The following is a 15,256-nucleotide window of genomic DNA, read 5'->3' as shown; positions in this document are numbered from 1 at the left end:
CAAAGAATAACAGATGTCAATCTCCATTAAGTCTCACATACCTCGTTCACAAGTATTTCTCTGCGTGAAATCTAAGATGGAAGTCTGAAGAGATAAAATGAATAATTAGTTACAGAGTGTGTTTCAAACCATAGCATCACCACAACAATACTAAACACTACGTAGTCAGATATCTAGTGACTCATATTGCTAAACAAGTCATAATGATCATTTCAGTAAATACGTCAGCAGTATATTCAGAATCATTGTTAAATCTTGTTCTTAGTGTTCTTGGTACTTAATGCACACACGTTGGAGTTCATTTGACTACCCGTTTCTGTAAAGGTCTACTCAAAAATGCATGCTTCCTTTTTAAAGTTACAGTTACTTTTTATCATTTACTCACCTTAAACCTGTATGACTTTTCTTTCTTCTGTGAAGTAAATATCTCAGTGTATTTTTTTTGTTGGTATAACAAAAGTCAATGTTTTGGACCCCACTGACTTTCACTGTTTGGAAAACAGTGTTGTTTTAGTTTTCATTTTAGTTTTATTAATATTTAGAATTAGCTTTTATCTTTATATTTTTAGTTTTCATGTTAATTTTTTTCTTTAATTTTTTAATACTAAAGTTATATAAGTTTATATGGCTTCTATAAAGTCAGGTTTAGTTAGACTAAATTTGGATTTACTTGGTTAAAAAACTTTTCAAAAGTATCAACAGAATGAAACAAATTCCTTAGAAGTATTACAGTCCAGCAAAATATGTTTAATGGACAGTGGATTCTGACAAGATTAACTTTAAAACATTTATAAAAAATAAAAAACATTTCAGTTTTAGTTTTAACTTGTATTTATTTCCAGTTAATAATTTTAGTGCTTCTACTTAAACTTATTTCAGTTTATTGCCAAGGCAACATTTATATTTTCTAACTAATATTTATATTTTATTTTATTTCAGCTTAATTTCAATGAACAGAAATGTTTTTATTATTATTTTTTAGTAGTTTTAGGTAAAGATAATAACCCTGATGCACCCTGGGGGGGGGGGGGGGGGGGGGGGGGGGGGGGGGGAGAGACTATCCCTTTAAGTGTCATTGGAAATTAAACCTTTGCATAGAACATGACTGTAAATGTAAAATAAAGCAAAATAAAGCAAAATACACAAAAATAACATCAACAACAACCTACTATTTCACAAAAAGTACAATTTCCTGTCCAACTGGAAATAAGTTACAGCAAAAGTGTTGGAAGATGAAGCCAAATTTACAGTGTTTATTTGTTTTCCTTATAAACAGTTTCTAAATGGGCCACGCACCATTTTCTATATGTAGTTTACAATATAATATTACAGGTTGCATGATATATGCAAAAAGATCTATCTATCTATCTATCTATCTATCTATCTATCTATCTATCTATCTATCTATCTATCTATCTATCTATCTATCTATCTTCAGCGTCAGCCTCTCAGAGTCATGCATATGTGGGTTTTTGCAAAAGCAAGATATGAAACCACAGAGCTCCAAATAGAACCACAGAGGGAGGTCAGGTCGATGAGAACTGACATAGTATTTTTCCCTTCAACCCCACATTTACCTGGTAGTCAAATGCCATTTAATTTCAAATTTCTATATAAATACAATATCAATTGACAGTATACGTGCGTACATGTATTAGTATATGTTGTATTCACATACATACCAATATTTATTACTTCTTCTACTAACAGTAGTTATTATATATACAAACTGTAAAAGAGTGCTAACATGCACCTTAACGGTCTATTTCTACCTGATCTAACCCTTCAAAATGACTTTGGTTCACCATCAACTGAGGATGAGTAAGTAATGACAACATTTTTGGGTGAACAATCCCTTTAAAAGCTCCCACATGAAGTTTATTTTAAAAATCTCTGACAAAACATTTTACTGCAAGTATAATCTATCGACTTTTAAGTGTGTATAATACAAAATTGGCTACATAATACACAATTACACACACACACACACACACACACACACACACACACACACACACACACGTAATCAAATAATATATATTAAATAAATCATTATAAAATAAATAAAAACACAATCTTTTTTTTTTTTTTTTGCCTTGAATAAAACCACCAATTGGTTTTTAAAAAAAACGATCAATCGACTAAAACTTTCCATCCTGGTCCTATACAACTCTACGCTACCATTTTTTAGTGTCTCCTTGAACGCACTATTAGCTTTGATCTTTGGAGAGCTGTTGTACTTTGTGCCACCGGAAAAAGATTTGCCTTTTGTGTCAAAACCTCTCCGATACTACTTTTTACAAACCTTGTAAAAATAAACCAAGAGCCATGAACCTTTTGATCCTGTTCACAAATGAGAAGTCTGTACCATCAAAACCAGATGTCAGGATATCTCACAGCAATAAAATAAGAAGCTTTACTGGCTTGAATCATGGAACCACGTAAGAGGCAGTTCAGGAGACGAGCCACTAAGCAGCGCTATTGCATGTGAAACCATTTAGCGCTCTTAAACCTCTTGTTATGAGAGCAGCTACATAGTGTTTCTATGTAAAAGGATACAGTACATTCCAAAAGGTCTTAACACTCCCATGAGTATGATTTATTAGACCGTAAATAATTTATTCGCAAATGAAATGAAGACTGATTGTGATTTTTTTTCTGATAAATCAATATGGAGTCCTCAGTGTCAAACAGTCATAGCTGAATCAATCACTTTTGATGAAACAGCTCTGTCTAAAAAAACAACAAAAAACTACACATCCTGTCATGCTTAAAGGCAATTTTTCTCTTTACAAAGGATACAAGAAGCTGATAAAAGGCCTAGGAAAACAGGAATATGTACCTTCCTAAAGAGTACTGTATTTTTGACTTTCCTCAACCCCTTTCTTATCTACTTGAATAATATCTGCTAACAGAAACACTGTGCTGTCTTAGGAATGTCATTTTTCATTAATGTTGTGCATTATTGTTATCAATTTAGCATGAACCTCATATGAGAAACAGACCAGTCTCTTTCTTATCAAACCCCTGTATACCTAAACTTATCCATTGTAAGAAGGCAACTCAATCTAGATGGCATTCCAGAAAAGACAACAATATCTTGAATCTTTAAATAAACCATGGACATTGTTGCTGCGTAAATGTAGCTGATAGAACTGATAGAAATGTGATCCCTCTGAGAAATAACTTTCGCAGCATTGTCATTGACTCAACATACACGGATATGAAAGAAAGAACTCTACAGTATTGTACATTTATTTCAATTCTAGTTTTTTTATATTTCTATTTTTAGTACTTCAACCTAAACTTATTTCTTTCAGTCAGTTGCCAAGGCAAAAAAAAAAAAGTTTTTCATCTGATATTTACATTTTATTTCAAAAATTATTTATTATTGTTTTAATTAACAATAATAACAACGCTGATGGCAAATGAGGACATGTAATATTATGGCACGTTTGTTGATCAACTGAGGCAAGTTATGTGGTTGTGGTTTTGACTGTGTAAGAAACATCCTCATTTTCAAGTAGATCAGATGAAAGAAATTTGCAAAATGTTAAGCTGCAAAAAATAACCACAACAAAAAAATCCCTTCGTCCCCCATTTTGTTTCATCAGAGTGTGTGAAATCGCTGAACAAAGACAACTGTGCGAGAAAAATGCCATGTGATGGGATGAATTCAAGAGGAGAGGAGACTGGTAAACAACTCCATAAGAGGTGTTTTGTTGGCAGTCACTGGCCAACTGTGCACTGAATTTAGGGGTTTATCAAACTGACAAACCATAGACCAATAGCTATGGAAGCTTGTTTCCGCCACAGAATAAAACATTTTAAAAGATAATTGCGACTTTTTATCTCACAACTGCGAGTTTATTTCACACAATTCTGACTTTATATCTCGCAATTCTGAGAAATAAAGTCAGAATTGCGAGATATAAAGTCAGAATTGTGTGAAATAAAGTCGCAATTGCGTCTTATAAAGTCAGAATTCTGACTTTTTTTCACGCAATTGCGACTTTATATCACGCAATTCTGACTTTATAACACATAATTGCGAGTTTATATCTCGCAATTCTGAGATCTTTTCTCAGAATTGTGAGATATAAACTCACAATTGTGAGATATAAAGTCCAATTCTAAGAAAGAAAAAAAAGATGGACTTTTTTTAAAACATTTTTTACCTCAGAATAGTTTAGGCTATATCTCACAATTCTGACTTTATAACACGCATTTGCGACTTTATATCATGCAATTCTGACTTTATATCTCCCAATTGCGTATTATAAAGTCAGAATTGCGTGATATAAAGTCGCAATTGCGAGAAAAAAAAAGTCAGAATTCTGACTTTATAAGACCCAATTGCGACTTTATTTCACGCAATTCTGACTTTATATCTCGCAATTCTTACTTTATAACACGCAATTGCGACTTTATATCATGCAATTCTGACTTTATATCTCCCAATTGCGTATTATAAAGTCAGACTTGCCTTGCCTTGCCTTGATATAAAGTCGCAATTGCGAGAAAAAAAAGGTCCGAATTCTGACTTTATAAGACCCAATTGCGACTTTATTTCACGCAATTCTGACTTTATATCTCGCAATTCTGACTTTATAACACGCAATTGCGACTTTATTTCACGCAATTCTGACTTTATATCTTGCAATTCTGAGAAATAAAGTCAGAATTGCGAGATGTAAACTCGCAATTGTGAGATAAAACATCGCAATTATCTTTTAAAATGTTTTATTCTGTGGTGGAAACAAGCTTCCATAAATATCTGTTTTAAAATTGAGCAAAAAAATTTTCAGGCGTTTTCAGACAGTTTTGGAGGTGTGAATTAAAATAAGAAATATCTTGATATTTTGTTGTTTTCGGCTTATTTTAATGTTTGTTTTTGTCCCTGGTTGACAACCATTACCTTAATGCACTGTACAGCTTTGGTTCTTCATTTGCCTAAGAACATTGGACAGATAATACAGACATTAGTCACTCTATGGGATCAGATCAGAGAACAGTAATGATAATATCTCTGAAGGCCATGCTTGTTAAAAAAATATACAAAGTCATGAAATTAGATGGCACAGGCTGATAGGTCCTTAACTCAATTTGTTAGCGATCACATCATTATCCACATAGTGCAGCTGATTGGTTGCGGTTGCATCATCAGCCAATGAGCTTGCTGCTCAACATTCAAATACTTGCCATTGCTTGCATCTCTGCGCCCAAGTAGCAGTGCTTCGCCTGTGCTTCACCCCAATATAGTCCCAAGTCAATATCTGCCTAGGAAATCGCCTAGTCTTAATCTGCATTGATATTTGTACTCGTTGTGAATACGCAGGCCACAAGAAGTAATTCGTTTTTTGTTTTGTTTTTTTTTAATCACTTTTACTCACGACATGCTAGCTGGCAACAAAGGATTCCATTCATTATGCTAAGCTAAGCTAGCGGTGGTGCTTCCAAACTAAAACAATGCATGCACTGAGACAAAAATGCATTTGCCCACCTATCTTAATGTAGGAAATACGGTGAATAAGCCCTATTTCAAAAAACGGTGGAGTGTTCCTTTAACACTGGTATGTCCATTACAATGTCAATCTCTCCGAGAGTTGTGATGACAGAAATAACATAAATTCAAGGACAAGAACAACATTTTTCAAGCTGATCTACAGGAAAAAAGTAACTATTTTACAAGGTATGAATTCGTACGATGTGAATTGTACAAAAACCTATGATTATTAGTGTGGTGAGCAGGACGAGGCAGAGGGCCGTGAGAGCATGGCGCGAGGCCGGTGATGTGATTGATAATGAGCGACACCTGCGCGGCGCACCGGTCTCGTATCTCTCACGGAGGAGCGGAAGCATAAAACGACAGTGAAGAAGGACGAGAGACAGGCCTGGATTTTATGTTATGTTTTGTTATGTGACAGCAGTCGTCCATGAGGGGCTGCTGTCTTTACTTTCATTTTGTATTTGTTTATTTAATTATTAAAGTATTTGAATGTTCGCCAGTTCCCGCCTCCTCCTTCCCACAACAACGAACTGCGTTACAATTAGAAAAAAGTAAGCATGAGGGTCCACTCCTAAGCATACTGGGGTCTAAGCAGATTGTACATAATTTGTACATCAAATAGTTAATAAAATTAATTGTACATAAAATAGTTACAAATTCCCATGAGATTGCACTGAATTTCACAATAGTTCAACCAAAAATGAATATTCTGTCATTATGTACTAAATTATTTTGTGTTCCACAGATTTAAACCGCATATTTGTTTGGAATGACATGAGAGTAAGTAAATATTAATGAGATGATTTTGTGGGTGAACTATTGCTTTCAAGTTCTCATTTAGCGTCATATATTTTACAATCTTCGACAACATGTCAGTGTGTCTTGAAACTCTCCTCCTGATATAGGGGCAGGGGCTCTGACCCAGGAGAGCACAGCTGGGACTTCTTTCGACTGAGTTTGGGAAAATTCCTCATGAGATGAGACTCTCAAAAAGATGTAAACAAACCCTGACAAGAGCACCAGAAGATGTTTTTAACCTCATTTCGAAACAAGATTATGACCAAAGCAACCCAATTGTACTCTTCGCTTTAGATAAATATTGTAGATATAAAAAGACAAAGCCCAGAGGAATTCCAGCCTGTGTTTTTCTGACAACACTAAATATCCATGTATCTAAATATTGGCTTTTAGGGGTTACATGCTGTTACAATGACCCTGGAGATTTGAGAAGTACTCAAAGCGCAGCAGCAATGGTTCATAATTATTTCCATCTCTCTCAGACATATCAGATTACTCCTTCTCCAAAAACATATTTTCAATATTTTTCTTGATTTATCCCTCATGTGTTTATCACCTCATCGGTTTTCTCAAGCTGTAAATCTGCCAAACGTAAAATCATGTGTTGAACTTTACCCATACGAGCGGGACTTTTGCGATCCTTCCTATACATCCTCCACACATGCCCTCACCTCAAAGGTCAAAGGTCAGTCTTTCAGTGCATTACATCTCTGTGTGAGCTCAGCTATAAAATTGCACATCTAGTGGAAATTCCTCTTTGACATTTCATGGAAGAAGTGCTTTGAACATCATGTGTCACCAATGTTTTGGTTGGCTGTGGAAGGAAGAAGATCTCCTAAAACAGATATTCACTCAATCTCACATGCACAGTCTCAATCTCACATGGATGAGACAGTGCCAGGTACAGTTTCATAGCTTTAAAAAGATCAAATATGACATGAACACAGTACATACTTTTTTTAAGTGATCAGACCAATTTTGCCTGGCAAATAAAAACCTCCCCAAAACTTACATTTATGAGGTACTGAGCCATATCTATGGACAAACAATAACAAACAACTGATCATTTGATGTGACAATAACTGACAACTGACTGAGTGGATCAATTGAATGAATTTTCATTTCATAAGAAGAGAGGGACTTGCATTTTCAATTAAAATAAATAAAAAAGTTAATTTAAAATTAATAATGAAAATAAATCTTAACTTTTATTAATAATACATATCTTCTAAAAAAAGGATATTTGAATATTACAAATATTCCAAAAGAAATCAGAGAAATATCCAGGCTAAAATATATTATGTTAAAGTTAAAACACCACTGCCTAGTCTTTACAGCAACAAAGCTAGGCATTTCCCATAAGGCCACAAGCTATCGGTTGTGATAAAACAGGAAATGTGTAGAAATGCAAAAAAAAAAAAAACTGGACGTCAGTAATATGAGGGTGGTGATAAATATGAATGGACCATTGTGACTATCTAGGGCTAGGCATGAGTAGGTTGAGTCAAGTTGAGAGAAGTTCAGGACTCGGCCATGGACAGACAAGGACAGACAAGGTTCACCCACTCTTCCCACAGGGATATTTCTTCCGGCTCACTCACAGAGATAGATTTTCATTGCATCCTGTTTTTTCTTCTAAACACTCGGAAACGAGAACAACTGCATACAGTATGTAACCACAGATATCACAATGTCAGACTGCACGTACAAAAGTAACTGTACTGTATATAGAAAGGAGCTTGGGTTGCTTGAAACTGTGCTTTGGTATAACAAGCTTCTTTTGTGTTGAAGTCTATCCCCTCTATTGACATGCATATTTTTGTGTCCAAGTGCATTATTTTCTTTTAAAATAATTTGATAAATTCATGACATGTTTCACTTTATTCTATAAAACCTTTTTAGTTTAAATACATTTTCAGTACATTCAAATAATTAATAATATTATACGTTTTGGCTAGGGCTGGGGGAATTAACGCGTTAATCTTTGCGATTAATTTGAGATGTTTAACGCATAAAAAAAATAAAAATAACGCAGCACTTGACTGCAATTGACGCAGCACCTTTTTTTTTTTTGCCTCGTCCTTTTGCGGCTTCTATTGAAAAGGCTGAAAATATGCCGTCCCGCCCCTCCGTGTTCGGCGATCAGGTTTCATTCTCGCGCAGCTTGTTTAGTAACTTCACGAGCGGGTCTTTTCCGTTCCGTTCTGCTCTGTCGTTAATGGCCCAAATGCTCCAATTATGTACCGATCACGCACCGATCACGCACTGGAAAAGCAAAGTCCGCTCAAATAACGTGAAATTTCTCAGTAGTAGACTTCTGTTTGCTGAGCTGGTATAGTCATGCTGGGCAACAATGGTAAAATTACCAGCTCTGATCACATGCTCCGGTAATAATAGCTTTGTATGACTATACTTTATTTTGATAATTAGTCAAAAAATAAATCTGTTAAATCTGAGTATGTTGTATAGAACTGAATGAAGAATAATATATTGATATATTGATGTTTAACATTTTAATATAGGGCTATTTTCTGTCCAATTTGTGTGGACATTTGTCTTTTTTCCCCCTTTTTTTGTGTGTTGTTTAATTTAATTAGTGATTCTACGTTTAAATATTGATGATTACAAGTTTGGGGGAAATGCGATTAATTGCGATTAATCACAGCAAATTGTGCGATTAATTAGTTACATTTTTTTTTATCGATTCCCAGCCCTAGTTTTGGTATCTTAAACCCCCAAAATGTCACGTGCCTGGACAAATGAACAGTCTAAGAATTTACAATGGTGCTTTAATAATGAGAAATTCAAAATAAAATACTATGGCATAATTTTAGGTTTTACAAAAAATAACAAAACTGTGTTAGACAAACAAAAACTTTTGTCCAGGATTTTGTAGTTTTGGCACAACTGCTTTCCATGTCAGGTGGTACAACCAATGTAAAAGTAGGAAAATGCTAATACAGGCATCCAAATAGAATTTAAACCTTAAACCTGTTCAATGTAAAATTAGTTGCAAAAGTCAGGTGGTGCAACCAGGAAGTCAGGTGCAACTGCAATGAATGTGCCTATATGAAATCCTAAGATTGTCTTTTAGTATTCTATTTTTTTAATCGCTCTAATAACTCTCGTGGTACTATGATATCATACACCGATTAGTCAGTGCAGTGCCACTTTAAGTCGAACACACCTACCTTCTCTTTAAAGCACCCCCCACCACCCCAAAGACATGTCAGCCAACCCGGTGTCAGCAAATGCAAACACGTAAAAGACAAATGCTGAATTCAAACCGCATACTACTCGTATTACTTTTACCATATCTTTCTATGGCAGAAATGAATAGAGAAGTATGCAGTTCCAAAGCCGTTTCAGCAAGACAGAGTTTCTGAATTACTAGTTTCTGATTGGCAAAAAAAAGATCAGTCCGCTCTGCCGACTCAGTTTTTCCACTAACGTAGCCGGCTGTCACCAAGACAGGTGTGTTTCCAAAGACACCTTTGTTAGATATACATGTCAAGTAGTAGGAACATTCTATACTGGTAAAGAAAAAAAAACCTTAAAGCATCATTAATCTTTTGTAATCAAAGCTTTACATGTGCTACTCATTGTCGTGCATTAGGGGGAGACAAATACTCACAAAAATCTCCAATTATGAGTCACACTGTTGGTGTTTGTGTGTGACACCATTTTTGTTAAGTATGACGAAGACCGGTTTTCTTCAAACAAACACAGACTAACATCAACAGGCAGATGATATACACACTCCACTACGGAAATATAAGTACGCACAGCAACAAATAGACATTTCTTATGGCCAGGATGAATTTCAGCAGAGTCAGACTCACCAAATACTATACAAAATTTTCAGAGAATGAGTTTAACTCAGCATGGAGATGTTATCAGGTTTGCTGCATACTAATAGACATTCTCCTCACATACTTGAGAGTGTCTTCAGGTCCAAGCGCTGAGTAACAAACTCGTGAGGCCTCATGCCCTGGGTTCAGCACTTCTCTGCATTGCTGTCAGCCAGCTCATCTTCACCTCTGTCAACCAAGGGCTCTTCATGTCTGAAACAATTAGCAACTTAATGTGAGCTTTCATGAGTACAACAGTCTAACCTTGACACTCGTGACACAGTCTTTCAGATCGGCAAAGGGGAATGTGAACAGCACTCTCCACAGATAAGGAATACTTTGATTTACTATTACTTAAAAAAAAAAAAAAACATTTGATTTTTTTTGTTTGTTTTTGTAAAAATGATTAGATATGCTAGATAAACTATTATTTAACACAATTACCAGCATGAAAAGTTAAAATAGCGATTTTTATTTCCAATTTCTCAATTTAATGCAAAAGCTTAGTGTTAAATGCATTTATGCATGCAGCTCAACCATTCAACCCTGTTATTATAAATTATCAAGCAATTTTTTTCTTTAATTATTTTACGGAAATATAGGTTTATTGATAGCTATAAACCAACATTTGGTCCCAAACTAGTTTGCTTTTATTGTGTAACAACTTTCTGTAAAAAATTAACAAAAATAAATACAAAATACAAAAATAATCTGCATTTAAAACATCCCAAATTTTAGTAAAGAGTTATAGAAAATTAGGCCTGCAACATTGCCTTCAATAAATGAACTTATTCAAACTTTAACAGACTCAAAAGAGGATTCTAGAACAAACCAGATGACCCTGAGAAAAACATTCACAATAATGTTTTCACTCGCTCTATTCATTTTCTCCAGTGATAATTTGATCTGACAGATCAAAATTTATTGTTGGGTTGCCAAAAAGATTACATGGAACCAGTTACATAATGTGGAATAATTGTGAACAGAAGTGAGAGCTGTAGTTTCACATTTTTACTATATCTTTCACCATCTGTGTTCAGACAATCTTTACAGCATTCCTTTTAGTTATGGATGATCTTATCAGCATCATTAATAAAGCATGTATTTGATAACAAGCGCTCACATTTCTGTAGTATATCCTCCTCTCTGATATCCTTATCTTGAAAACCATATACTGTTCTGTCAAAATGAAAATGATTAAATTCCTGCTGCTATTTTCACTGTCATGCATCTCCCTGAGAACACTTACTATTGCATCATATTGCCTTCCCTTTCAATCTGGAAATTTCAGTCTATATTAACTCTAAAAGCTATTTTAATGTACCCAGTGTTGGAAAGTTTTTTTAAAATAAATGTTATGTAATCACTTGTAAAATCTTAAGCATCTAAATGTCACAACCTCACACATCCCACTCAGGTTCTCATGCACAAATAGCATACATTAGTATATACAGGGATTCACGTGGTGTCCCTAACCGGCTGCAGGGCTCTACAGTGCGCCCATTTCACTCGCACATGCGAGTAAATATTTCAGCGTGCGAACGTGAAAAAATATTTGGGCGCACTCGTGCGAGTGACACAGCATTTTTCTATAGAAACAGCTGCAAATACATCATCATGAGGAGGGGCAGAGTAGGACACTATAGTGTATATATATTACCGGGAGATCAATTTAGGCCTAAATCTTCAGTAGCTAGTCTGTAGCCTCATACAAAAAACTACAATGCCCACACACGAACTATTTTAGGGCCCTATAATTTCCGCGATCACGGAATCGCGGAATTGGCAAATTAACGCGGAATCTAGTGTCAACGCGGAATTTTACATATTTGGAATAAAATTCTGTTTTTGTGTGGGAGAAAAACGTATGTCTGAGGAAAATCGCATATTACTGAAAGAACGAGCAGAGAGAGAGGCCCGGTCGCGCGCGCGTCTTCAAACTGTCTTGCTCTCTCTCACTCCCTCGCGCTTATTAATCTAAATCATTTGAGAGTTGACACAATGGTAAAAGATCGGAAGAACGAGATTTCACGTGGAGCATTCGGATATTTTTTTTCCTGAATTAGGCTACCGCTGTGTGTGAATTGTGCAAAAAAAAAAAAAACTTTTTTACCTTTCCTTCTTCTCTGAAAAGCGTTCCGCCCATTCAGCTGACATAAAAAACACTTTCAATAAACTAAACAAATCCTATCCAATGATGAAATGTTTTCTGTGTTGACAAATCTTGTGCGATGTCCTAAACTGCCGGGATAATCACACAACGCGTACAAGTCTGCTAATGATACGTCCGATTCGCGAACTAATGACTCATTTGAACCGATTCACTTTAATGAATGGTTAAAACAACTGATCTGTCCAACACTGAATCGGTATAATCTGTATAACAAAATCGGTAACACTTTACAATAAGGTTCCATTTATTAAACTCTGGTTAACTAGATCAGTTAACATTAACTATTAATAAACTGCACTTCTACAGCATTTATTAATCTTTATTAATGTTAATTTCACCATTTAGTAGCCTACATTATTTAAATGAAAAGTTGTATTTGTTAACATTAGTTAGCTTAATGCACTGTGTGAAGTAACATTAAAAATACAGGGTTAGGGTTAACTAAGATTAACAAAGATTAATAAATACAGTAACAAATGTATTGCTCGTGGTTCATGTTAGTTAGCCTAATACATTCACTAATGTAAACAAACCAAACCACATTTAACATCTCTTAAAATGAGAATTTTGTTTGTTACCTCTTAAATTGTTTGAATTTAGGGTCATTCCTATTTTATTTGTGTACATTTTAATCATTAACATTAAAAACACTCTTTTTACGTAAAGGGTAAAAAAAAAACAGAATTCCCAAAAATTAAAACGGAAAAAACGGAATTTGGGAAAAAATAAAACGGATTTTATAGGGCCCTACTAATTCGGATCAGCACAGAGGGGCCCTCCCTGGAACTGTTTGATCCTACAAAATGTGCTGAAAATTGGCTGTCTGCTGGAAAGAGGTCAAGGCGACCAGGCTACAAAGCTTGGCCAAGTGACTCAGACATGATCTTCATTTCAGATAAAATGTGAAACATACATAGGGCCTACATACAATGATAAATTAAATCTACATGACGATAAAATAGAATTAAATTAAAATCTTTTGTTTGAAAGTTTTGGTCTGATGTTCTTAACCTTACAGTGAGCATTGTAAATTTAATTGTTGAATGATTCTAATAATAAAACTATAATGATAAACTTATACAACAAAAATGACTGTGCCCCCAAATATTTGTCTGTGCTCCTAATTTTTTTTATTTAGGCGCACCAGTGCTCCTTGTTCAAAAAGTAAGTGTAGAGCCCTGGGCTGTGATAGAGTGTTCCTCTTCCTGAGGGATTTATCTAGAGCGCCGGATGTTTAAGAGCTTTCGAATCATGAAAATCTTCCTCTTCCTCTCATGGTTCAACATGGGGAAGGACTCAAGGTCAGGGAATATTAATTTATTATGAAATAAATGTATTATCGTTATTTCGAGTGACTCAGATACACTTTTGTCCTCTAGCGGTTAAAAACACAACACTACATGCAGTTTGCGGAAGAACATTGTTTTGGTTGTGCTTCGGCTCTACACGACTGTGGCTGAATTATCCTACTGCTCGTAAAACAAGAGATATTACCAGTTTAGATTGAAAGGTTCTCAAGCTGACTTTAGCTGAAGATGTCACTGTAGCTATACCCATCAAATGTACTTCCTTGAAAATAAATTCCAGCACAGAGCTACAATAATGAAATGACCCTTCACAATAATGCACAATGAACTCTGTTAGAGTGCTACATGGTCTTTTATCTGTTCATTAAAATACCTTACTCACCTGCTGCGTAATAAAAACACAATCACCGCGTAGCTTTTACATTTCAAATCCCTAAGTTTTCGTCATCGCCGAAAAGCCAAGCCAAGCCAGTCTTGATTTCGCATGCTCCATGTCAACCTTTCTCTTGCGTCAAGGTAGCGAGCGAGCAACTTTTCTCTATTTACGCCGCCTTCACACACTGGCAGTTGAAATCAGCTATTTCTATTTTCACGGATATGAAGAGACACGCACGGGTGACTGACGTATGCACGCAGTTTCCCGCGAAAACCATCCCGTCAGGTCTAAAATATCTATAACTTATAAATTTACCATAGTAGTGAATCAGGGTAAGACAAACCCACGTTTTGGAAGAAGGATTGATGCTGTATTGACTCATTATTTAAATTTTGTTAATTTTGAACAAGAAAAGTTACATAGTGTGTAGGCCAACAAAGGATTCAGTCAGAGAGGCATTCCTTTTTTTATCACATGACATGCATATCAATGGCACAATCAAATCTATTTATTTGTTTGTTTGTTAAATAAGAACTTTTTTTTCCTTTTTCTATTGGTTAATTTGATTGACTCTTAAAGGTTTCAGTATTCTTTTTTTATTTGTTTGTTTATGAAATGAGGCATTTTATTTTATTTGTATTCTATTATTTTTTATCACATGACAAGATTCAATGGTGTAATCAAATCTATTTGTTTGTTTGTTTGTGAAATAGTTACTTTTTTATTTTTTTATTCTTAAACTAAGATTTCAGTCAAATGTATTTTATTTTTTATCACAGAAAATACATATCAGTGTTGCAACAGACTTCCTGCTGATTTGATTTTACATTCCTGTTTTAAGTTGTTTACAGTGAGTATAGGGCAAAAACATTATTTTGGTATATTTATTTAACAAAAGTCTTACTGTAAAAACTTCTGCTGTGGAAAGAGTAAACCTTGATAACCGTTAATCTCCATTTTGAGCTATTCATTTGTGGCTTTTCTTGAGTGTTTTGGTCATTGTCTTGTTTTTGCAATGTCCACTTGTGGTTCAGCCCCAGCTTTTAGACAGATGGTCTCACTTTCCCCTCAAGTACTTTCTGGTTCAGTGTGGAATTCATGGTTGACTCTGTGATGGCGAGCTGGCCAGACCCTGAGGCACAACTGCAGCCCAAAAACATAAAGCTTCCATCACCAGGCATTACAGATGGCCTGAGATACTTTTGACCAAAGGCAAACGTCGGTTTTTGCCAAACATGTCAG

Source organism: Abramis brama (assembly GCF_963993115.1).
Source record: "Abramis brama genome assembly, chromosome: 18".
Lineage (NCBI taxonomy): Eukaryota > Metazoa > Chordata > Actinopteri > Cypriniformes > Leuciscidae > Abramis > Abramis brama.
The sequence above is the reverse complement of the archived record's forward strand: the minus strand, read 5'-3'. Positions refer to the sequence as shown.